Here is a 24,917-nt window from a genome sequence, read left to right on the forward strand (position 1 = left end):
TCTGATGCGTGATGATCAGACACACCGGCCATATCCTCCTTCACTGCAGCTGCCCATAGAGTGGTACATTAAGTTTTGAGAAGAACAAGAATTCGAGACATTCTGGTGTTAAGCATTTGAGACAACCGTAAAACATAAGGAGCTTCTCGGGAGCACTGATTCCTGAAGATGGAGATTAATCCTTTCAGGGCCAGCACTGCAATCTTCTTTAAGATGTCTGTTTGTAGAGAAAAAGTTTGTCAGAAATCTGCAAAGAGGCGAGGCTCCTTAAAGCTCAAGCACCTTAAAATCCTCCAGACCGAGCTGAGATTGAACCCACCAACATGAGTTCAGAACGCCAGTGCTCTACTGTGAGCTACTCAACCTGGCTCTTGATGGTTATCTGGAGGTGGGATACCTGCTAAGCAGTCAACTTCAACTGATGTAGACCTCGGACAAACTATTATGAGTCTGTAGATTTCATTTAAAGTGATATCCACCTGCTTGGCATGGCTAGACCTTTGCCAGACAGAACATGCATATTTTTTAGCTGAGTAACAAAGGGTTAAAGTAGAGAAGTTCTCATTATGCAATGCTGTGCCTCCCAACTAGTACGAGAGATTATTTTATATAGTATTGTTTCTTGCTTAAACCTTCCTTAGGGTGTTTGTCCAGTGTTCTCTGCAATAGAAGGTCTCAATCAAGAGTTACTCCAAAATGTTTGGGAGTTAAGCAGTGTTCTCTTTGTATACCCTCCCACGTCACCTGCAGATTTCTTGTTGTCTGTTTCTGCGATATAAGGCACAGAGTTATTTTTATGAGGTTTTTTTTTGCTGGTTTTCGATGTAATACTTACTCAGATGTTGCAGAGCAGGCCTAGGCATCAAGTCTATTGCAATCGACTAGTAGATTTTTCTTTGTGTTGATCAGTATTGTGTTCTAACTTGTAAAATGTTATGTTTATGAATTTACTATGATATAACATGATGTTCGGGTTACAAAAGGTTATAATACCAATATAAATGGTCCGTTATTGGACATTATAAATTTTCCAGCTAACTCATTCTTGGTTGCCAGCGTTTCGCCCTCGTGTTCTAGGGTGGGCTCGTCAGTTGGTACCTAGCACACCTACCATCACTGTTTATTAATTGTAGTTGATCTATTATTATTGTGAATAGATAGTGAATATATCCCTAAACAAAGAGTTTGTGTCAGGAAAGGCATCTAGGCATAAAACTAGGCCAAATCCACGCTTGGTACTGATCTCAAGAAATTGGGGAAAAGGCCAGGAAGAATAATGTTGGTTTTCCCTCTGCGCTACTGGCATAATTTGACTTTTAGAAGCATAGACTACAGGATAGGAAATTATTTAATTTTATTTAAGACTGAAGTGTACATTAATACAGGATTATTGATTTTGAAAGACCTAAAAACTAAAATAAAATACAATACACTAAAAATATTGCACTTTTTATTGGAAAGACATCATATTGTTGCTGGAAAGCAAGTGACCGTGTCTTTATTAAGGTACCTATTAGTCTTCTGACACACTGCAGTTTCACTGCTCAAATTTGAAAGAAACCTCGTATGCTTTTCTTTTTCGTAAGTTTGCATATAAACAAAATTTTCTATCTTAGCATGGACAGTGGATATATTGGCATGATAATAAAACCAGTGATGAAGTGTACTCTAGTTGCTTTATGTCAATTAGTATGGTACCGGTATCTAAATACAAAAGTTTAACAATCTGAAAAGCAAAGATGTGAAACCAGTGACTCCAAATGGAAAAATACATTTCTCAAAACTGAAAGTCTTGTGCAAGTTATAATGTTTTTTATCGGTAGTTTTCAGTTGTAAGAAAGCAGATTATTATCAGTTATTATGAAGACATTTGTAATGTGACCTTTTTGTTGCTGTTGGTATTGGTGTTGCTGTTATTTATATAACTTCCAGGGAGAACAGTGTCCTGGAGGAATTATTTCAAATATCTGATTATGCTGCAGTGTACGAATGTGGCAGGTGAAAAAATAATATCACTTATTGGAAAGACATCATACCCTTGCTGGAAAGGAAATGACCATTGCCTTAATTATGGTACAGCCCCAGCATTTACCTGGTGTGCAAATGAGAATTAACAAAAAACCATGTTCAGGGATACCAACAGTGGGATTTGAAACCATTTTCTCCTGAATCAGCTTGCATCCAAACAAAAATTCCAATCCTATCACATACAGTGGATGTATTGGGACAATAATAAAACTAGTGATGTGGTGTACTCTAGTTGCTTTATGTCAATTGTTATGGTATCTAAATACAAAAGTTTAATAATCTGTGAAAAGCAGTAATATGAAACCAGTGACTAACAAAACTCTCAATGAAATGGAGAGCTAACAGGAAAGCATGAATAACACAAGAAATTGACTTGTTTTGTTATGACAAAGAATTAAAACTTTTTATTTTTAGATAGTCCTATCTTCTATCCTGAATTGTTGAATATTCAATTTATTATTATTATTCTTACCTGCAAACATTACTTGCATCTGTCAGCTGCATGATCAAGAAATTTTACAGATTTTTAATGTCAGTATGAACAGTTTATACTGATAAAGCTCGTAGTAATTCCACATTGCATTTTATGCCTCTCCTCTCACCAAAATAAGAAAAGCGGTGACAAAGAATACAACTTTGAATGGATGTTCTGCAGATGAGATTGTGAAGGATGTATGGTTAAGAGAACTGACATCTGGTGAAAATGTATGGCAAGAATTGTTTATTGTAACAAACAAGCGACAATGGCTGATACCACTTTCAGTATGGGTAATAACCCCAGGCATGTGTCTAATATGTCACTGCAGTATTCTTTAGGTGCAATGTGTGGCTCTGTGGCCAAATGGTCAGTGTAAGGGCCTTTGGTTCAGAGGGTCCTGACCTGACCAGGAATTTTAGCTGTCTCTGATTAATTTCTCTAGCTTGGGGACTGCATGTTCGTGTTAACACACATCTCTTTTTTCACACATTAAGAAGGACAAACTAGACCAAGTTGTACGCCCACCAGGATGTGGGAAAAAATAGGTGTTTTTTAGCTTCCATAGGATATGTGAAGTGCAGACCCACCAGAATTCTCCTGCTTACTTCAGCAGGCACAACGGAAGGGTATACAGTTGTGGACTTGTGTGCTTTAAATCAAAGAAACTAGAGAACAACCAGAGTCAGAGGAGACTGTGAAACATCATCTATGTGATGTTGGGTTGTGTGGATGTGTATCCGCCAAAGAGCCTCTTTTTAATATGCAGGCATAAATTTCAGAAACTTTGTTGGGCCAGACAACACAATGATTGGACCATTGACTGGTGGAAACGTGTGGTATGAATTGATGAGTCAAAATTTGGGAAGTTCGGATAAAATCGTCATCAGTATGTCTGCCGTCGTCCAGAAGAAAGAATGGTAGAAGGCTGCCTAACACGATCTGTGAAACATGGGGGTGAAAGCATTATGGTTTGGGGTTGTTTTTAACAATAAGGTGGTAGATTTGGTGAGAGTGGAAGGGATCTTAAGGAGCAGTACCATCACATTCTACTGTAGAGGTAGGTTGCATCTTATGGCTAGCCCGGATTCCAATCCATCAGCTTACTGTAAAGGTAGGTATTGAGATGTAAAACTATTAGAAGGAAGCCATTCTTTTTCAATGTTGACTCAGTTAATACAACTGTACAGCTTTTTAGTCTGTCAAAAACACAAAATGTGATGTTATAACATACCTGTAAAATATGGACTAGCCGTGCTGAGTGGCTCAGGCGGTTGAGGCACTGGCCTTCTGACTCCAATTTGGCAGGTTCGATCCTGGCTCAGTCCGGTATTATTTGGAGGGGCTCAAATATGTCAGCCTCGTGTTGGTAGATATACTGGCACATTAAAGAACTCCTGCGGGACAAAATTCTGGCACCTCGGCGTCTCCGAAAACCATAAAAGTAGTTAGTGGGATGTAAAGCAAATAACATTATTATAAATATGGACTATATTATTGTCCATTTTTTACAGATATGATGATGATGATGATGATGGATCCTTGTACTCACTGTGCTGAAATGGTATTAGATACTTTTGTTATTGTAATGTCCCTCTGCATATGTCCCCTAGAATTTTCTATGCTCACTCCTAACTGGTGATTCCTTGCTGCAAGTCTTGATGTACCTTTCTAATCTTAGGCCATGATCGATATTTTTTAAAATAGTTTCTCATGCTATATACATTTTAATAACATGTTATTTTTATTCTTGAAGCTGTAGCAGAATAAGCCGGCCCCATGGTGTAGGGGTAACATGCCTGCCTCTTACCCGGAGGCCCATGGTTCGATTCCCGGCCAGGTCGGGGATTTTTACCTGGACCTGAGGGCTGGTTCGAGGTCCACTCAGCCTACGTGATTAGAACTGAGGAGCTATCTAACTGTGAGATAGCGGCCCCGGTCTAGAAAGCCAAGAATAACGGCCGAGAGGATTCGTCGTGCTGACCATACGACACCTCGTAATCTGCAGACCTTCGGGCTGATCAGTGGTCGCTTGGTAGGCCAAGGCCCTTCAAGGGCTGTAGTGCCATGGGGTTTGGTTTGATAGCAGAATAAATAGATTTTTTACTTTATATTGTACAGAGTACTGAACAAGTAGCTATACGGTTTGAGTTGCGCAGCTGTCAGCTTGCATTCAGCAGGTAATGGTTTCAAACCCCACTGCTGGTATCCCCGAAGATGGCTTTCTGTTATTTTTCATTTTCACACTAGGTAAATGCTGGGGCTGTACTTTAATTAAGGCCACGGTTGCATCCTTTCCAGTCCTAGCCCTTTTCTATCCCATTGTTGCTGTAAGACCTGTCTGTGTCAGGGTGATGTAAAAAAATTAGAAAAAGGAATGATGTATAGAACAGAGTCTCAGTGGGCTTACATGATGTATCACTATGGATTATTAATGAAAATACTGTTTTATGTGCTATCTCTGTTTCTTTTAATGCAATCATTTGTCCACTTTTACTACAGGGTTGCCAGGAAAAAATGTTGGTCCTTCAAAGAGGTACTCTTTTCTTTGCAGATGATGTGTGGGGACGGTTTTAGTCAGCAATTATTATTTAAGGTAAATAATTGTCCTATAACCCGACCATAGTAAGTAGATGCTTTCAAGTGTACTCTCAGTTGAGGAATTAAGATTTTGCTTTGCCTGTGCAACTGAACTTAGTGCTCGTCTGCCAATGAAGAGGGTATGACTGCTTGTTCATCATCCCATCGGCCACTTGATGTGTGTATGATATATATTTTTAAATAGCTGAGATTGTTTATTTTTCTGCACTTTTATATGTAGCCCACTGGTGTTTGTTTGTGCCAGGTATATATTAGTACAAAGCGGTTGCTATTTATATAATTTAGGCCTAGGTTTTAAGTCTTTGCTTTTCTGCAATATATGAACCTTAATTATAAGTATTTTGTCTGGACAAGATTGTTATTTATCACTAATACTCTTACAGTATTCATATTTATATGTCCTCCTCCTTTGCATGTATCCTTAAACCATTCTAAAATAGGACGTTTCCATACACGGATACTCGTCCTTATCCATTTTAGAGTGTTTTGCTCATTGGAATGACTAAGTGCTAGTGCTGCCTGCATGATTAATTATATGTAAAGTGTCATCATTTTATAGCTGCAAGGCTGCAGTTTTTTTATTTATTAATGTACAGGCAAAATCTCACATAAAACATTAATGAAGCTACCTAAGGGAGAACTCTGCCCATAGTTATCAGTGGCGTATGTTGGGCACAAGATGTGGGCTACCACTAGACTTATGTTGCCGCTTTTCAATAATTGGTTTAGTGAATGTCAAGCCCTAAGCGTTCTGAGCTGCAGCCATAAACCACGGAGTAGCCCGCTGTGTTGTCAGTGCTGTTTCACAAGCTACTACTCTGGCCTCTGCTACTGTCAAAAATCAACACCTGATCAGTGGAGATGGTAGCCTATGGTTTAGCAAATTAAAGTCTGGCTTTGTGGCAAATTGGATAGAAAGCTTGCCTTTGTTCGGATGGTCCCAGTTCAATTCTCATAATCAACCCCCTCGCACTCTCAATTCCCCTGGCGTGGGGACTGAGTGTTTATCACGTCTTTGCCATTCGTTTCATCCTCATTAGATCACCATCAAGCCTATACAGATGCCATGCACTGTTATTATTATTATTATTATTATTATTATTATTATTATTATTATTATTATTATTATTATTATTAAATTTTGAATTCTACAGCATTACCAGCAGTCTTACCCACCGTTCACTGGTTTATTAGCTTCCTTGGGAGATCAGTGGTGGTGTCCAACCCATGATCACAGGTTCGATTCCAGCCAACCAGAGAGAACACTATAAACTTAAAAGGTTGCATTTCATTGTAGCAGATCAACCTATAAAAAGAAAACTATATTACTCCTATAACAGTAATCTGCAGTGTCTTTCTACAAGGATGTAAAAGAAAAGGGAGTGAAATACCAGCACTGTGTTATCTGTGTAATTAAGTCAGATGTATGAGGTGAGGAAGTATATATGATGAGGAACGCATGTGTCAGTTTGGAAACTTCCGGAGAACTTAGAGTCTTTGAGGTATCTCTCCTTAGCAGTAGTTATCGGATGGACCGAAGCCTAGCACACCTATCTCCCTGGTCCCCACATCTATCGGGAATTCAGCAGCAAGCCGTGCGGGGTGAGGCACGGGGAGAGGGACGAGAGTCTGATCTGCAATATCTTTCTCCGATGCCTTGCACTCAGAAATACAAGCGACGTTTCATCTCATTGCGTTCAAGTTTTGTAAATGGAACAATGTGTCAGATGCTTACATTATAATGTGCTTTAGATTTCCATCATTCTCATTTGATGTTAGGACTTCACTGATAGCCTTGGTAGCCCTCAGTATATGCCACTGATAGTCGTTGGTTCTCCTTTTGTGTCTTAGGTTTGATGATGACCAGTCACTTGCAGTAACAGGATGTTGCTGACTTGAGAAACTTTAAGAATACTACTGATAAGGATTTTGTGTGTGTAGGGGCTGGATTGTTAGTGGTAATGAATGTGAAGGGGAAGAGACAACAAGGTTATCAGCTTTTCATAAAATTATCCAAAAGAGGAAGAAAGTGAAAAGTGGAAAAACGGTGATTGCAGACTTCATTTGTTCTCCTTAACATTCTGTTTCACTGCTGGTATATTGAAATGCACTTTCAATGCAACAAAGGCAAATTGCTAGATATTACAGTCCAAGTTCAATGAAGAAATCGGATCAGAGGTATCAGTTATATGCTTAATTTTATCCACACAGAATTATTGTAAGCTGCTGCATACAAACATATAGTGTTTCATAATTATGTCTAATTATGAGACAGTTTTTCCATTGACGGTACATGGCATGTAGCACAAGTGCATATCCAATTGTGAATTTATTATTTTAAGCCCTACTAAATTCTACAGTTCACCGTTTGTTTAATAAGAAGCTTGGAGTTGTGAATTTTGGATACTAGCGAGTTAGTACCTGTTTCTAATTCAGAAGTTGGCTTTGGAAGAAATTGTGATATTGTGTTATATGAGAAGTTTTTTTTTCTTACTTCTGTGAGGAAATAAAGAAAAATCCTTGAAATTTACCATCATTCAGGCCAGGCTTGAGTAGCTCAGATGTTTTGAGTGCTGGTCTTCTAAACTAAAGCTGAGTTTGGTCCTAGCTCAGTGCAATAATATTTGAAGGTGCTAAAATATGCCAGCCTCATGTCAAAAAATTTACTGAGGTGTTAAAAAATCTTGTGTGGGACAAAATTTTGGCACCTTAGCATCTCTGAAAATTTAAAAAGAAGTTAGTGGACTTAAAATCATTAACATTATTAACAGTGTTCAGTTTCACATCGTGGGTCTTACATCTAATGATAGCAGTGTCCAAAATTTTACACTCATGTTCTTAAAAAAACAGAACACCTTGAAAGACTAGAGATAGGAAGTTCATATTCACAGGACATGTGCATTAGTATGTTCTGAAGAAATGATTAGCACTTGAAACGTGTCGGCCCTCCGTTTCAAGGTCCACATCGATATCTCGGTGCACCACCACCAACTGGTAAAATGTGCCTGCGGCTCTCGTCATTATAAACCGAAGGTAATGGATCAGTGTGACTTGAGCAGATGTGCAGGGTGCCTTGCAGATGTATGCAAGAACTGTGCCGTCAAATGAGTGAGTTTGAAAGAAGGCACATTGTTGGCATGAGAGAACGTGATGCATTCATCCGGGAAATTGCTGTTCGTGTGGGATGAAGTGTGTCGGCATTGCAATGGGTGTGTGCAGAATGGTTCACAGAAGGCCGTAGAACACAACGAGATGGGTCTGTTGCAGGTTATAAATTTAATTTTTGTCCTTATTAGCAAGATCGCGAAAGACATGGTTTTTAAAAGAATGTTTAAAATTCAAACTAGTACCAAAGTTTTTGAAATCTGTACAAAGACGAAACTTATCTATATAAAATTTAGTAGACACTCAAAACAAAGTAAATGAAATCTGGCTATAAATGCGATAAAAACACATTACAGAAAAAAGTCGTTTTTAAACTTACACCTTTATCGTACACATTTAGAAATTTCTGAGCTTTTAACCCCGTTAGAATGGCAATCAATACATTTTACTAATGAGAAACTTGTTGATATATTAGAAAAGAAACGATAAACTTTAGAAAACAAAATATCACATTTAAGAGAACAAAACAAAATCCGAAAAACGTAATACAAGAGTAAAACGGACTAATTCAACCTTAAAAACATCCCAACCACTGTAAATTTTACGGATAATGAAATGAGCTTACTAAATAAAGGAGCAAAATTTAATAACCACTATAGCTGAAGTAGAATATAGGGAAATTGCCTTTAGGATCACAAAATGATACAAGATTCGAGGGTAAAAAGAAACCTCTAACTTTAGTAAAAGAGATAAATAATAACTTAAATCCCGACCTCACTAAACAAATCAAAGAATTAAAGACTAAGATCAACGAAAGTGATATAATAGTAACCAAAGCTGATTAAGGGGAAACTACAGTTATTTTAAATAAGCCTGATTAGATTAAGACAACAGAAGATTTTTTTTCGAATAAATAGAATTCTGTGATAATCTTAATAAATTCGAACTTCAACCGCATCATAAAATGTGTTCATATGATATAACTAACATGTACCTTTGCATACCGATTAATGAAACCATTAATATAATCAAACTCAATTTATTCAATCACAGCAAATTAAGTAGGTGTGAAATAGAAGAATTCATTAACGTATTGAGATTCGTTTTAAATAATAATTACGTTACATTTAACCAAAAGACATATCATCAAATGTTCTTGGGAATGGTCGACCGTGCATCAGGTATACTAGCTAACATTTACATGAATCATTTAGAACATGTTAAAATTTTGAATAACATAGAAGGACTGAACCTTTGGCTGAGATACGTGGATGACACGTTTGTTATAATAGACGGTAAACTGAATAATAGTGGCAATATTTTGGATTTTTTAAAATAAATTAGACAGTAACATAAAATTCACTAAAGAAGATGAAAGCAACGATTCGCTAAATTTTTTAGATATAAATGTAAAGAGAGCAGGAAACAAATTCGATTTCCAGATTTATAGAAAACCGACGTTTACTCCAATAACGATTAAGAACGAATCACTCCACACCAATTCTCACAAACAGGCGGCATTTTTAAGATTGGTTTATAGAGCCTTAAAAATTCCACTAACAAGTAAGAGTTTATAGAACGAACTTAATTTTATAAAGGACCTGGCACTCAATTCTGTTTTATAGAGATGGTTAACAAGATCATTAACAAGGTGAAAATAAAAGTGGCCACAAATCTCATACCAGATAAAAATAAGCCAAGTTTGCAACTTTTACATTTACTAACCAGCTATACACCAAGTCACTAATACCATCAAAAAACGAGATATTAACATTGCCTTCAAAACACGAACCGAAATATTTTCTTCAATCACAATAAAGTTAAGATAAATAGCGATCAATATCAAGGATCTGGAATATATAGGCTTGCGTGTGCAGATTGCAATTATTCGTATGTTGGCCAAACTGGCCGGAGCTTTATGATAAGATATCTCGAGCATGTAAATGCAGCGAAACATAAGAAACATTCTGCAATGGGCGCACACATGCAAAAAACGGGACACAGTTTTACAACTATTGAAAGGGATTTAAGAATTCTAAGAAGGGTAAAAAAGGGAAAAGAAATGACGGAATTTGAAAATAGATACATTTATTTAGATCAGCAATACAACAAGAATAAAAACCTAAACGATGAAATCGCAATAAAGAAACAAATCTTAGTACAGTTACCGGAATTAATACAAATGCTTAAATCTGATATAAATTCTATAAACATTTTAATCCGACAAAAGTTAATGGCTTATTGACGCAAACAAACTCAACTCCTCCCCTTACTTTTTCTAGGCAGTCCCCTCCACAATATACTACAGCCATCAATGCACCACCTACCTTCATTTCCCCTTGCCATTCCCCGCCAAAACGCAAACTCATCCACACTTACTCATACAAGGAGTGCAAACAGAACAACAAGTAGTTCTCAAGAGGCTGTTAGTAACACTAGACAATTACGCAACAGCAAGAAAAGTAAGTGACAATTCTTTCGATAAGAAGTTTATACAGAATTATAATCAAAACCATAAACATATTTTTATCTTTATAATAATAATAATTTCGTATGGCTATTTCTAGCCGAGTGCAGCCCTTGTAAGGCAGACCCTCCGATGAAGGTGGGCGGCATCTGCCACTTGCAAGTAACTGCGTGTTATTGTGGTGGAAGATAGTGTTTTGTGTGGTGTGTGAGTTGCAGGGATGTTGGGGACACCACAAACACCCAACCACCGGGCCATTGGAATTAACCAATGAAGATTAAAATTCCCGACCCGGCCGGGAATGGAACCCAGGACCCTCTGAACTGAAAGCCAATACGCTGACCATTCAGCCGACGAGTCTGACAATCTTTATTACAGATATACCAACAAGCTTAATTTGGGAACGTACAAGGTCCATTTAAATTCTACCTCACATTAGAAAGTTCCATTTCACCAACAAGTTTGTTCATAAATTACACACTTGTATTCACAACATAGGATTAATGCCAACACATTTTGTACAGATGTTACTCCAGTAACACCGAGAACAATTTAAATGTTCATAACATAGGCAAGTATCAAATGTAGAAAATTGTTAATGTAGTTAACGAAATTTCAACGACAATCATACAAGTCGAGCAACATCGAATCAATACAATTAGCCAAATCTCAAAAGGTTTTAAGAATGATTTTAAAAGGATGTTCACAAATTGAGTTTCGTCAATAAATTTTAGACTTAGATTTAGACAAATGTGTTTTAACTTTTAAAACATAACTGTATTTGTTATATGACTTGTAAAATTTTATAAGATGTGTCAGTCAGGTTTACAAGCATATTTTAATGCAATAGAATAGATTCACGATCTTATATAACCTTAAGTAAATGATAATTGGCTGATGATGTTCACAAAAAGGAGCGAAATATGTACCATATTAACAATTTAATAAATATGTAAGTTCTTATTACCTTATTATTGTATTGAATTGGTGGTATTTAATGATACGGGTCTGGTCGCATCACCCAGACCCCCCCCCCCCCAGAGAATATCGACACCTCATCTGAATGGCATTGCAGGTCAGATCTGCGTTGTCCTCGGCTCTGGCGCAACGGTGGAACACGTCGTACACTATCAGGAGTGAAAGTCCATCGCCGTTTATTACGGTCTGGGTTACCGACTCGTAGTCCACATCCCCGTCTACCTTTGACTAATGTGCATAAACATGCTAGACTGCAATACTGTATGGAACGACGTCACTGGGAACAGGAATGGCAGCTGATAGTGCTTTCGGACGAATCCAGGTTCTGTTTGTTTGAAAAAAGGCTGCATTTTGGTTCACCGCAGACAGGGGAAGAGGCCTTACGGTGTGGGGTGCTATTGGGTATATCTACAAATCACAGGTGGTGCGTGTCAAAGGCATTGACCAGTTTGACCTACATTAATGACATACTGTGGCCCGTAGCCATACCCTTCTTGCACGACACCCCAGGCGCCATATTTCAGCAGGACATTGCGTGACCACATGTTGCTCCATGAACACGTGCCTTGTTGTCACAGGAAGTCAGACTGTTGCCCTGGCCCCCGCGATCACCGGACTTGTCGCCAATCGAAAATGTGTGGGATATGGTAAAACGACAGGTGCGGCGATGTGACCCAATGCTAACCACCAAAGATGAACTGTGGAACCAGGTGGATGCTGCGTGGATGGCTATACCCCAGGACATCATTCGCGCCTTATACGCGTCGAAGCCATCACGCATGGAATAAGTTATCAGTGCCTACTAGGCAACAGGACACATGCTGAACCTAGGTGACTGAAATGCTAAGCTTTTTAGCAGAACATACTAATGAACATGTCCTGTGAATACTGCATGAACCTCCTATCTCTAGTCTTTCAAAGTGTTCTGTTTTTTATGTACTGTACGTACTTAGGAAACCTGAGATGTATTTATGGGTAACCAATTACAAAGGATTTTGCTGAGCTTTAGAATCACAAATTTTAACTATTACTAAGTATTACTAAATAAAACGGTATCAGCCTGAAACCTTCCAAATCGTGAAAAAGGTCAAGAGATTCGGTAGCAAGAGAAAGTTACTGTAGCTGTTATTTTTTCTCCATTGTCAAGCTAAATGCAATGATTGTAGAGTATTTTTACAAATACTACCAATGTAAGACAAATCAGAATTTTTGAGTATTGCTGAATAAAGCTAACATCGGTTTGAAAGCTTCCATTATCTGGAAAATGCATAAAGGTCTTGACTTAAATTGATTCTGAGCTCGATCATCTGTGTCAATAAGTAAAAGCATATATTTTGGAAATTCAACAATTTCAAGAATGTCTAACACAGTTTAGTGTTCGTTCCCAAACATTCAATGAATTTATCCTCACAATTCCTCAACTGTTTTTAATTAAACTGCCCATTTATTACTCTTGAACGAGTATCATAATGTACCTAACATGTCTGTCAAAATCACAATCATATTATAGAAGTATTTTCAGACCGAAGTATTTTTCTTATTCACTTTGAAAAATACATTTTGATGTACACTGTTTATCGAGCAAGGAATTACTACTCTAAGTGCCTAGCGTTGTTCTAGTCTGATCAGTGTGTATCTAAGCATGATGTAACCAGGTGACCACCCGAGCTCTAAGCGCCTAGTAATCTACCTTCGGTAGGAACGTAGCTTTACATGGATATTCTGGAAACAAGGTGATGCATTGTGGAGTCCACATGTTTTATCTAGCTTTGACTAGTGCATAGAGTAAGTATCCTCCCATTAAACGTCTTCTTGATGCAATAAAAGATATATGTTAGATGTTTCATACATCAAGCGAGAAATAATTCTTCATGATATACAGGTGATATTGGAAGATCCTTGTTTTTAAAATGTCAAGCCAACGAATAAAAACTGATTTATTGCTGAAACAGTAAGAGAACTTATGCAAATAATACCAGCGTCTTCCACAGAATGTTTAAGGGGTTTTAGTGTAATCACTAATCAGTAACACTCTTTAAACTCTGGAATCTAATGTAAACTACAACAAAAAAAACACAAGCGTCTGTAATGTTCAGGATATTAATGGGCCATGTGTAAAAATATTTCTGCTGAATAATTTGCAGCAGAGTGGTCTGCGGCAGACACCCAGTAGGCCTATAGGAAGAGTCTCTCAGAATTACGTCAAACCCCCTGAGGAAGGGGTGGTAGAATATAACAACCGTATCCCCTATATGTCTGAGGAGGCTACTGAAATGGGGACCAGGTGCTTCGAACTTTGGAGCATGGATTGGCGACCATGATACCCCTAGCTGAGTCGGCATTGCTTCCACTTGTGTTAGACTCCTCGCTTTCATATTTTCTATCAGACCTCCCTTGGTCAACTCTTGTTCTCTTCCGACCCTGACGGTATTTTGTTTGCCAGACGAAGGGAGTCTTTCATTTTCATGCCCTTCGTCGCCCTTCCCGTTCTTCTGCCGACACCTTCATATTTCGAAAGTGTCGGACCTCTTCCAGTTTTCCCTCTGATTAGTATTAATAGAGGATGGTAACCCTGATGCACTCCTTCTTAAAACAATAATCACCACCATCACCAATTTTGTCAATTCGAAGCAAACTGTTCTTGTAAATTCGGTGAATGTATTATTATTTGGAATACTTTCATAGATTTCAAACGTTTTTCCTTTCAAATATTCAGCAGAATCACTGGTATTGCTATTTATATTTTGTGCATGGTTAAATATAATTATGATAGTATATTGCACAAGGACTAAATGAACAGGCTGAAAACACAATAGAGGAAGAATCAGGTCTCTAAGGCTGCTGAAGAAATGATAGGAAGAAAGGAAAGATCACCTAAGAATCAATGGATAACTCAGGAGATACTAGACCTGATTGATGAACGATGAAAGTACAAGAATGCAAAAAATGAAGAGGGCAGAAAGGAATACAGGCTATTAAAGAAGGAAGTGGATAGAAAGTGCAGGACAGCTAAGGAAGAATGGCTAAAGGAAAAGTGCAAGGATGTTGAAGGTTGTATGGTCCTAGGAAAGGTAGATCCTGCATACAGGAAAATCAAGGAATCCTTTGGAGAACGGAAAACTAGGTGTATATCTATTAAGAACTCAGATGGAAAACCACTTCTAGAGAAAGAAGACATGGCAGGAACATATCCAACCGTTGTATCAAGGTAAATATGTAGATGATATGGTTCTGGAACAAGAAGGGGCTGATGATGAAATGGGGGACCCAATTTTGAGGTCAGAATTTGACAGAGCTTTGAGAGACCTAAATAGGAACAAGGCGCCTGGATTTAATGACATTCCGTCTGAATTACTGACTGCCTTTGGACCAGCATGGCGAGGTTATTCCATTTATTGTGTAAGGTCTATGAGACAGGAGAAGTGCTATCCGATTTTCGGCAATATGTTATTATACCTATTCCCAAGAAAACCGGTGCTGAGAAGTGTGAAAACTACCGCACCTATCTCACGCCTGCAAAATTTTAACACGTATTATTTACAGAAGAATGGAAAGACAAGTTGAAACTGAGTTGGGAGAAGATAAATTTAATAATAATAATAATAATAATGTTATTTGCTTTACGTCCCACTAACTACTTTTGCGGTTTTCGAAGACGCCGAGGTGTCGGAATTTAGTCCCGCAGGAGTCCTTTTACGTGCCACTAAATCTACCGACACGAGGCCGACGTATTTGAGCAACTTCAAATACCACCGGACTGAACCAGGATGGAACCTGCCAAGTTGGGGTCAGAAGGCCATCGCCTCAACCGTCTGAGCCACTCAGCCCGGTGAAGATCAATTTGGCTTCAGAAGAAATGTAGGAACACGTGAAGCAATCCTGCCTTTACGTCTGATCTTAGAGGATCAAATTAAGAACGACAAGCCCACATACGTACATGGCGTTCGTAGATCTTGAAAAGGGATTTGATAATGTTGATTGGACCAAGCTATTTGAGATTCTTAAAGTGATCGGGATCATATACCGAGAGCGAAGAATTATCTACAATGTATAAAATCAGTCTGCAGTGACAAGAATCGAGGGCTTTAAAAAAGAAGCAGCATTCCAGAAAGGGGTGAGACAAGGTTGCAGTTTTTCTCCCCTTCTTTTGAATGTTAATATGAACAGGCAGTAAAGGAAATCAAAGATGAATTTGGGATGGGAATCACAATCCAAAGAGTGGAAATGAAAACCCTGAGATTTGCTGATGATATTGTTATTTTATAAAAATCAATCACTTTATCTGAGACTGCAAAAGATCTGGAGAAATTGCTGACTGGTATGGACAGAGTCTTGGGGGAAGAGTAAAAGATGAAAATAAATAAGTCCAAAACAAAAGTAGTGGAGTGCAGTCGAACAAAGTCAGGTGATGCAGGAAATATTAAATTATGAAATGAAGTCTTAAAGTAAGTATATGCATATTGTTACATGGGTAGTAAAGTAACTATACGATGGCAGAAGTAAGGAGGGTATAAAATGCAGACTAGCACAAGCAAAGAAAGCCGTTTTTAAGAAAAGAAATGTTCTCACTTCGAGCACTGATATGGGTATTAGAAAGATGTCTTCGAAGACTCTCGTCTGGAGCGTGGCATTGTATGGAAGTGAAACATGGACGATAACTAGCTCAGAAAGAAAGAGAATAGAAGCTTTCGAAATGTGGTGTTACAGAAGAATGCTGAAGGTGAGGTAGATCGAATCACGAATGAAGAGATACTGAATCGAATTGGTGAGAGACAGAGCTCGATAGCTGCAGTCGCTTAAGTGCGGCCAGTATTCGGGAGATAGTAGGTTCGAATCCCACTGTCGGTAGCCCTGAAAATAGTTTTCCATTTTCACACCAGGTAAATGCTGGGACTGTACCTTAATTAAGGCCACGGCAGCTCCCTTCCCACTCCTAGCCCTTCCCTGTCCCATCGTCGCCATAAGACCTATCTGTGTCGGTGCGACGTAAAGCAACTAGCAAAAAAAAAAAAAAAAGAGATAGAATGATGGGACACATCTAAAGACGCCCAGGACTTGTGCAGTTGGTTTTTGAAGAAGTGTAGGTGGTAAGAACGGTAGGGGTAGACTAAGGTATGAATATGGCAAGCGGATTAGAGCAGATGTGGGACGCAGCAGTTACGTAGAAATGAAAAGCTTAGCACAGGATAGGGTGGCATGGAGTGCTTGCATCAAACCAGTCTACGGACTGATGGCTCAAACAACATTGCACCAGCATGTAACGTCTTCCCGTTGTCAAAACATTTGATTCGAACCGTAACCCACAATGTGATTGTTGCAAAATAAAGATGAGAAACAGACCGCCATTGTCATCGTTATTTGCGGTCTGCATTTCTTGGCCAAGGAAGAAATTCTCCATACTAACAAATATGAACCTGTACCGCGTGATACTGAAAAACAATAAAACACTAAATGACTGGAGAAATAATAAAAGTTGTTGCTCAACTTATGTAAGCAGGGCAGTGGTTAGTGATGCTTTAATCTTTTATTGACAAGGTTTTGGACCAGCATGATTTTTTTTAGAAATACAGTTGAGTTGCATTTTCATAATCCATATTTTTTTAGTTAAATCTGATTCAGTGGCGGTTTCTGGTATATCGCAATGGAGCAATGGACCTCCAGTTTATATCAAATTGTACTTAACTACTTAATTTTCACAACTGCCTTGTCAATCTCGAAGCCTTTGCTAAGCCCATCTATCCGTAATATACCCGTACTGACTTTCAATTCAAGCGAGCCGCGTGAAGTCCTGGCTGGATACTCGTCTGGAATGCACCCCCAATGCAAGGCCACATCTCCGTCCGTACCTAGGCGAAGGGTGTGGTGAGGTGCGGGGAGATGCCGACCAACACGTAGAGAAGACCAGGATATCGCAGAAACGGATATCTGTGATTTCCGCATGCGTAATATGCCACTCTTTCTCACCCGTCTTCGTAATCGCAAGTCGTGTTGGGGTTAGAAAACTAGTACATGCCTGCCATCTGTTGCCCTTACAGGAATTTAACTACGGCAGCAGAGAATAATACACATAGTTAACACTAGTGTTGGAAAGCATCATTACCACCAAAAGTCACATTAAACTGCCAAATTCCGATTGATATTTTGTCCCAAATATATTAATACTTACTAAACATCTATTCATTTGCCTTCTTTGGAGTAATTACTTCTTGGAGAGAAACTTAACTTAATCATCGAGGCAAAAAATAACGGGAAGATAATAGCAATGAAAATGCTAACTGTCCAGCCCACACGAGTTCGTAAAATTCAGTTACCAACGTTGTCAACAGTGCGAACACACATGCCTAAAGTTTCCTTCTGTTTTTCAAATGTGATACTAGTGTTTATAAAACTTTGTAGTATTTATCATAATTCTTTATATTATTGTACGCTGTGCAAGCGTGTCAGTGTACTATTGTGTCATACAGAAACTTAAATTTTAGAACATAAAGAAGTTACAATCTCATGTCCGTGTGTGTGTTTTTGTGCATTGTGGTTGCGTCCACAATCTTTGTGCCCGGGAAAGGTAAGGAGCTACAAAATGAGTATGAACAGTGTCCAGATACCTAGGAAGACAACATTTTCTTCTCTCTCTCTCTCTCTCTCTCTTGAGCGCAAGCTTGAGATTAAGAATGCCGACCGCCCACTGCCTGATCGTGATATGACGAAGCAGATTAAAAGTAAAGAAATCGTGCGTAAATTCAGAATGGATATAGACCCTATGCAAAATAATCGAGTGGATCTGTGGGTGCGAAATTACCAACAGGATGTTTATGTTTCGTGAGTGATGAAAGCGAAGGGACTTGGACCAAAGTCGGAGAGGTAGTGTGTGGGAGCGGGCACAAGAATTATTCCTTCTGTTGAACCCCCAGTGTCGAAAGTCACGCGCCGCCACTGATCTGATTCATCCAAAACTTCAGAAAGGTAACTTATTCCAGAGGTTCCTAAGTTTGCTATAGACTGCTTTAACTATATCCATTTTAATATGTACATCAGAACGTTTTTTTTCCGCCTTGAGAAGTTTTAAAACTTACCTGCACAGTACTATGACGCAAGTAAATTTGAACGACAATGCAGTCATGCATGTCTATAATCAGGAAACAATTGAACATTTTCATCAAACGATCGACTATCCATAGGAACACATTCTTTATGCGTGAGAATTAGAAATTTCGCAAAGATTTTAAATTCTGTACTAAATAACTTACTTAAGACTTTCAGTTTCTCTCTTATTATTATATTAAGGATAAATGTCGAATTTGAGGCAATTTACTTTCTTAAAACTCAATTTGGTACCAATCTACGAGAAAACTAGGCTATCATATTAAAAAATACATTAAGGTTTTAGAGACCCAATTTGTATTTCTTTAGCTTCCATCCTTTTAATGATTATATCACACCATTACCTTTTATGTCGATTGTATGTGAATTTATGTAGACTTTCGTTTGTACTCATTCATTATTGTTGAAAAAGCGCCTCAGAAACAGTTTGTCTTCCATCAAGTATTGCTCATTCAAAAACACCTAAAACTGTATTTTCATGGGGATTAAGTTTCGACATTTTTCGAAATCCCCCCTCTTTGGACTGCGAGATTTTACAATTTGCTTTAAGTCGCACCGACGCAGATAGGTCTTATGGTGTCAATTGTAAGGAACTAGGAGTGGGAAGGAAGCCACTGTGGCCTTAAGTTACAGCCCCAGTATTTGCCTGGTGTGAAATAGGAAACCACGGGAAACCATCTTTACGGCTGCCGACAGTGGGGTTCAAACCTACTACCTTCCGAATGCAAGCTGATAGCTACGTGACATAAATCGCGGAGCCACTTGCTCGATTGGACTGAGAGTTAGAGCACCCCGACTAATTTTCAAAACCCATCGCCCCTGTGTGCAAGAATTCTCGAAAATAAAAGTCCATATAGATAAATTGATTGCTTGCACATTTGATGGAAAAGCGCCATTTTCAGGCATTATCAATTATCTGAATTAAGGGCTGTCGCGCAGGTGGCAGAATCCTTATCAGTTGTTTACCTAGCCTTTTCTTACATTTTTCAATGAACTAGAAAATTTTTACCGTGTATTTCCCTTGATAAATTTTTCCAATCTCTTATTCTTCATCCTATAAATTAATATCTGCCCCAATTTATCCTTTTTAATTCCTACTTTATCTCCAAATTATGATCTTTTCTACTTTTAAAAGCTTTAAGAGCTACACTCGGGCCGATGACTTTAGATGTTAGGCCCCTTTAAACAACAAGCATCATCAAAAGCTCCACTCAAGCTTATTTTGTCTACTAATATAATTTCACGCCTACAATTTTCATCCTCCACGGACCACGGGGATTTCCAAGATGACTGAAGCGCAAAGACAAGCCCGATGTGGATGGGTGTGAATACTAATATGTAACGCCGCGACCAGGATCCTGTGGACTTCATATCGAGGATTGTGACTAGGGATGAGACATGGTTTCCTTACTATGAAACGACGGCCAAACTCTGATAAATGCAGTAGAATTATACGGCCAGCCAACCCTCAAAGAAACTTCAGACATCATTCTCGGTCGGCAAGCACATAGCTGTGGTGTTTTGGAACACGAAGAAGATATTCCTCAGTAACTGGCTGTAACTTGGCACCACTATCATCGCGTTTGTGGCAAATCCAAATTGCGTCGTGGAGTATGGACGAAAGGTGTTTTGTAATATGACATCGCGTATCCCCACATGACTCAGGAGACAAACTCCACCATTACCGTGCTTGGATTCCAGGAACTAACCACATCCAACTTATTCACCTTACCGCCCCGACATGGCCCCGCTTGATTGGTAGGCCTACTTATTCACACCGAGCGAGTTGGTTATGTAGTACGGTCAGTTAAACGTAGCAAAATTTAGTTTTATTTTCAAAACATTCCAAAGACAGCAGTGCTCAAAACTTTCGATATGATGCTGTTTTTAAATTAAAAGAAGCAGAATCTGACAGATTTTCTGATTATCAAATTTGATTTAAATGACATAAGTTGAAGGAAATGAACTGGGAACTTACCAACCTTGGCTGCAAATATCGCCGCGAGTCTTCTGGCATGCTCTTTAAGCCCCTGTACGTTCTCCTCTTTTTCTTGCGCCGTCAACTTTTGATCAGCCAGATTGTTGGAAACTCGGCGCCGAAGGCAACGACCTCATGTGCCACGCATGCTCGATAGGGTCGAGGTGTGGACTCCTTGCTGGCCAATTCAGAGTGGGAATGTTGACCTCCCGAAGGAAATCCGTGACAAACTGAGCAGCTTGGGGGCTTACATTATCGTGCATAAGCACATAGTTTTCATTGAAAGGAATATGAATGTTATTACGTGATTAACGAGAATCTCCTCAACGTGACTGTGTGCCGTGAGGGAGCCGTTCTCAACGATCACAAGATCAGTATAGTTATCTGAAGTTAGCCACCCCACACCATTACGGAACCTCCTCCAAACGGTGTAATCCCGGCGAAGGTATAGGGAGCAAAATGTTCTCTTGCCCTTCTCCAAACCCCTCTCTCTTCTGTCAGATGACCTCAGGTTGAATCTGGACTCGTTACTGAAGAGCGCGTTTGGCCACTGATCCTCAGTCCAGTGTTCATGAACCTGCCCAAAATGAAGACGTTCTCTCCGAAGTTTGGGAAGAAGTGCCGGTCCTCTGGCTGCTTGTCTAGAAGCTAAATTTGTCTCATGGAATCGCCTCCTGTGTTCTCACTCACGCTTAAGCTACTTTGTGGACTTGCATCAGAGTACTCCGAGCCTCAACCACTGTAAAATGTCGGTTCCCCAACGCTTGCATCCTCACAGAGAGATTTTTGCAAGACAGAAGTACATCTAGGACAGCCTGAACCAGGTTTTCTGTGGTATCAGGTGTTACGTTCTTTTTTGAGGGCAGTGTATACATTTTTAAAACGTTTCACCGTCCGATGAATGCTTCTTAGAGACTTACTCGAAACCTCTGCTACATAGCGGTAGGTTCGTCCATCATTCACCAATAATACTGCTTTTGCTGAGTCCACAGGACTTGGAGGCATATTGATAAGTTGTTTATGGCTCCGAAACACCTCGAGTAAAATTTAGATAATGGTCAGTGAGCATTCAAGGTACAAGAGCGGCTATACTGCTGAAATATCGGTTTTCACAATTAGCTCTTAATGAGTAAGAAATGTGCGGGAACACTCAACATTGTTTGAATGGGTTACAATATTCCATTAAAAAGCATTCTGTTGTAGTTTATTGGTGCGGGAACACTCAACATTGTTTGAATGGGTTACAATATTCCATTAAAAAGCATTCTGTTGTAGTTTATTGTTGCGTCACCTTTAGTAATGTTCGCCATAACAATAGCCAATCAATAAAAATTATTGGAAAAAGCATGGTAATTGTATTCATTGTAGAATTTAACTGAGCTTTCTACCAAAATACTGTATCAAGTGTTACGCTCTTTATTGAGGGCAGTGTATGAACTTAGTTTTTACGTAACCTACTTTTTCTACTATTTATGGAGTCTTCGACTAAACCATACCAACCAAACCCCATGGCGCTACAGCCGTGACGGGCGTGGACCCACCAGTCGATTGCTGCTCAGCCCGAAGTTCTGAATATTATGAAATGAGTCATGATCAACGCGGCGAATCATTTCGGTCGTTATTTTGGCTTTCTAGATCGGGGCCGCGATCTCGCTCTCAGATAGATCCTAAATTATTTTCAGGCAGGCTGAGTGGACTTCTTCCACTGCTTTTCCCACTCTTGTGGAGGTCGCGGGTGCGGACTATGTCGCACATGTGAATTTGACCCTAATTTACGGCCGGATGCCCTTCCTGACGCCAACCCTATATGGAGGGATGTAATTATTATTGCGTGTTGCTATGTTGGCTGGTAGTGTGGTTTGCTGTTTGAATTTGAAGAGGAGAATGTTGGGACAAACACACAGACTTCCAGTTCCCGAACCAGAAGAATTAATCAAACGCGATTAAAATCGGAGTCAGCCTCAACGCTGACCTTTCGGTCAAGGAGTCGGACCGAGTAGACTTCGAACTAACCCTCAGATATAGCTAAAATGACTTCATCTGACTGGGAATCGAACCTTCGGGCAAGAGAGAGGCTTGCTACCTTTAGACCACGAAGCGGTCGGCTCTTCGGCTATACCACAGTCGCATCAATACGGCCATTTAGTTTACGACCACTGTAGAACCCATATGGAATTATTACCGTTTATTTTGAGTGTTAATAGGACTATGTGCACCCACTATATCAAAGAAATCACTGTAGTTGAAGATTATTCATGTATGTGTACAGAAAACGTCTATAGTTTCGTTCCAGTACTGGGTCCCTCGGTAAAAATCTCCGTGTGCCAGAAACTTCTATACCAGACTTCCTTCAATAATTTCAAAACTATACAAGCTAGCAAAAATATAATAACTGGCTTGAAAACAGGGAGGTCCTATCGAAATAATTTTCAAGGTCATATGGCGTAATAGTGAGCGGTGCGCGCGTCCATCATTTTGTGGTGAAATCGGATCTCGGAGCGTGCGGTAAATTTAGAATAACTCGGGACCGCTACTTGGTAGCGAGGTGTCGTTTGTTTCGTCTGCGCGGCATCTGTCGATGTCTCTAATATTTGTGAGTAAACTTGACTAAGTGCGTGAGAAATAATGAAATAGTTGAGAATTTTGTGAAATTGTCCGAAATATCTCGCTGTCGTAATTTGCCTACGGCACATGAAAACACGTAGAAAGAATAAAAGAGAATCGAACAAGTCCAAGATATCTGAGATAGGGCATAAGCCTATGCACGACGTAAGAAACCTGAGGCGGTCGAGCGCCACGATCCGCAGCTTAGTAGGCCTTAAATTCCTGCTCCCGTCCTGCCTATGGGGACAGATAAGCCCGAAAACTCTGATGTAATCGAGTTATGGAGATTGGAAATAGAGTGATTTCAAAACATTTGCAAGAGCAGAGTCCAGTCAGAAAGAAAAAGAAATATATCTAAATTTAACTCTGCGCATTCGTCCGTTTCTTCACATACACACAAAAAAAAAATGATAATAATGATTATTATTGTTAACAAATACATCGCAATTGGGAAATATCCCGGTGGTAATGATCACTTACAGTAGTGTGATAATAAAGTAAAGTCAAAACATAATTACCCAACAACAATAACAGGAGTAGAACAAGCAATTCCATAGAAAGAAAATATTGCAAAAAATGCTGCTAGTTAAATCCAGCATCATCATACACAGGGTGAGCAACATAAAGCGGAACTAATCCCGCAGCCCAGCAGCGCAGCCTGCACACGGGAGGTGCATACGTGACAGGAAGTCCGCAGTAAATACATTGTCGTGTGAGCTATTTCTAACAAACAAACAACACAAGAAATAAAAGTACTCACATACATCATAACAGGAGATGTTGAAATTGCCTTCTTTCGTTGTTCATGCATTTCTAGCACATAAGAAATTGTTCATTACCCTTTGAGAAATGGCAACAATTTCTTGACGAATGTCATTTCGTAGTTCATCGAAATTGTGTGGATTTGTTTTGTACTCCTTCAATGCCCCCCCCCCCCAGTGATAAAAATCGTAGGGGGTTAAATAGGGGTACCGAGGAGGCCATATGTTGTGATAACTCTATCTTCAAACATTGCATGGATCATGGAGTCAGTAAATAATACACTAGAGGTAGCAGCGGCGCCATCGTCTGCGAGAGAATCACTGTAGCGAGCGGAGCATGTTGAAATCACAGCAAAAAGCTCTCTCCGCTGTAATTCTTCAATGTTAATAGGGGACTTTTAAAACTGTGTGGATACAGTATAGATATGGTTTAATATTCTGACATGTAAACATTCTTAGATAGTATAGTATACTTGCGATGTTTCTCTCCAATAAAAAAGAAAGCCCAAAAAGCATATGAATACAGGACAAATGCGTGATTAAAGAGGACGGTGTTCAGGTGCAGTTAAGTAACACAATCAATTGGTGGACGAAAAATCAGTAACCTGGGCTTTGCTGATGACTCCACTCTACTTGCCAACAGTGAAGATGAACTTGCAGAATTACTAGCAAGGGTAAAATATGCAAGTTTAGAATATGGGCTAGAGATCAACCTGAGCAAGTCCAAACTAATGGTAGTTGACAGAGCGGCACAGATCCAGCTGACAGGTCGATTAAGGGAACTGGAAATGGTAAATGACTTTATATACCTTGGGTCGACCA

At 39.3% G+C, this 24,917-nt stretch overlaps 1 protein-coding gene across 2 annotated transcripts in view; it reads left to right on the plus strand.

The window, feature by feature from the left end:
- Positions 1 to 24,917, plus strand: part of RhoBTB (Rho-related BTB domain containing) — a 591,168-nt gene that overhangs the window by 20,996 nt on the left and 545,255 nt on the right. For both annotated transcript variants that reach the window (XM_067156992.2, XM_067156979.2), the window contains exon 2: positions 5,058 to 5,099. The gene's annotated coding sequence lies outside the window, so the exon portion shown is untranslated. The remainder of the gene's footprint in view (positions 1 to 5,057; positions 5,100 to 24,917) is intronic.

Source organism: Anabrus simplex, chromosome 1, assembly GCF_040414725.1.
Source record: "Anabrus simplex isolate iqAnaSimp1 chromosome 1, ASM4041472v1, whole genome shotgun sequence".
NCBI lineage: Eukaryota > Metazoa > Arthropoda > Insecta > Orthoptera > Tettigoniidae > Anabrus > Anabrus simplex.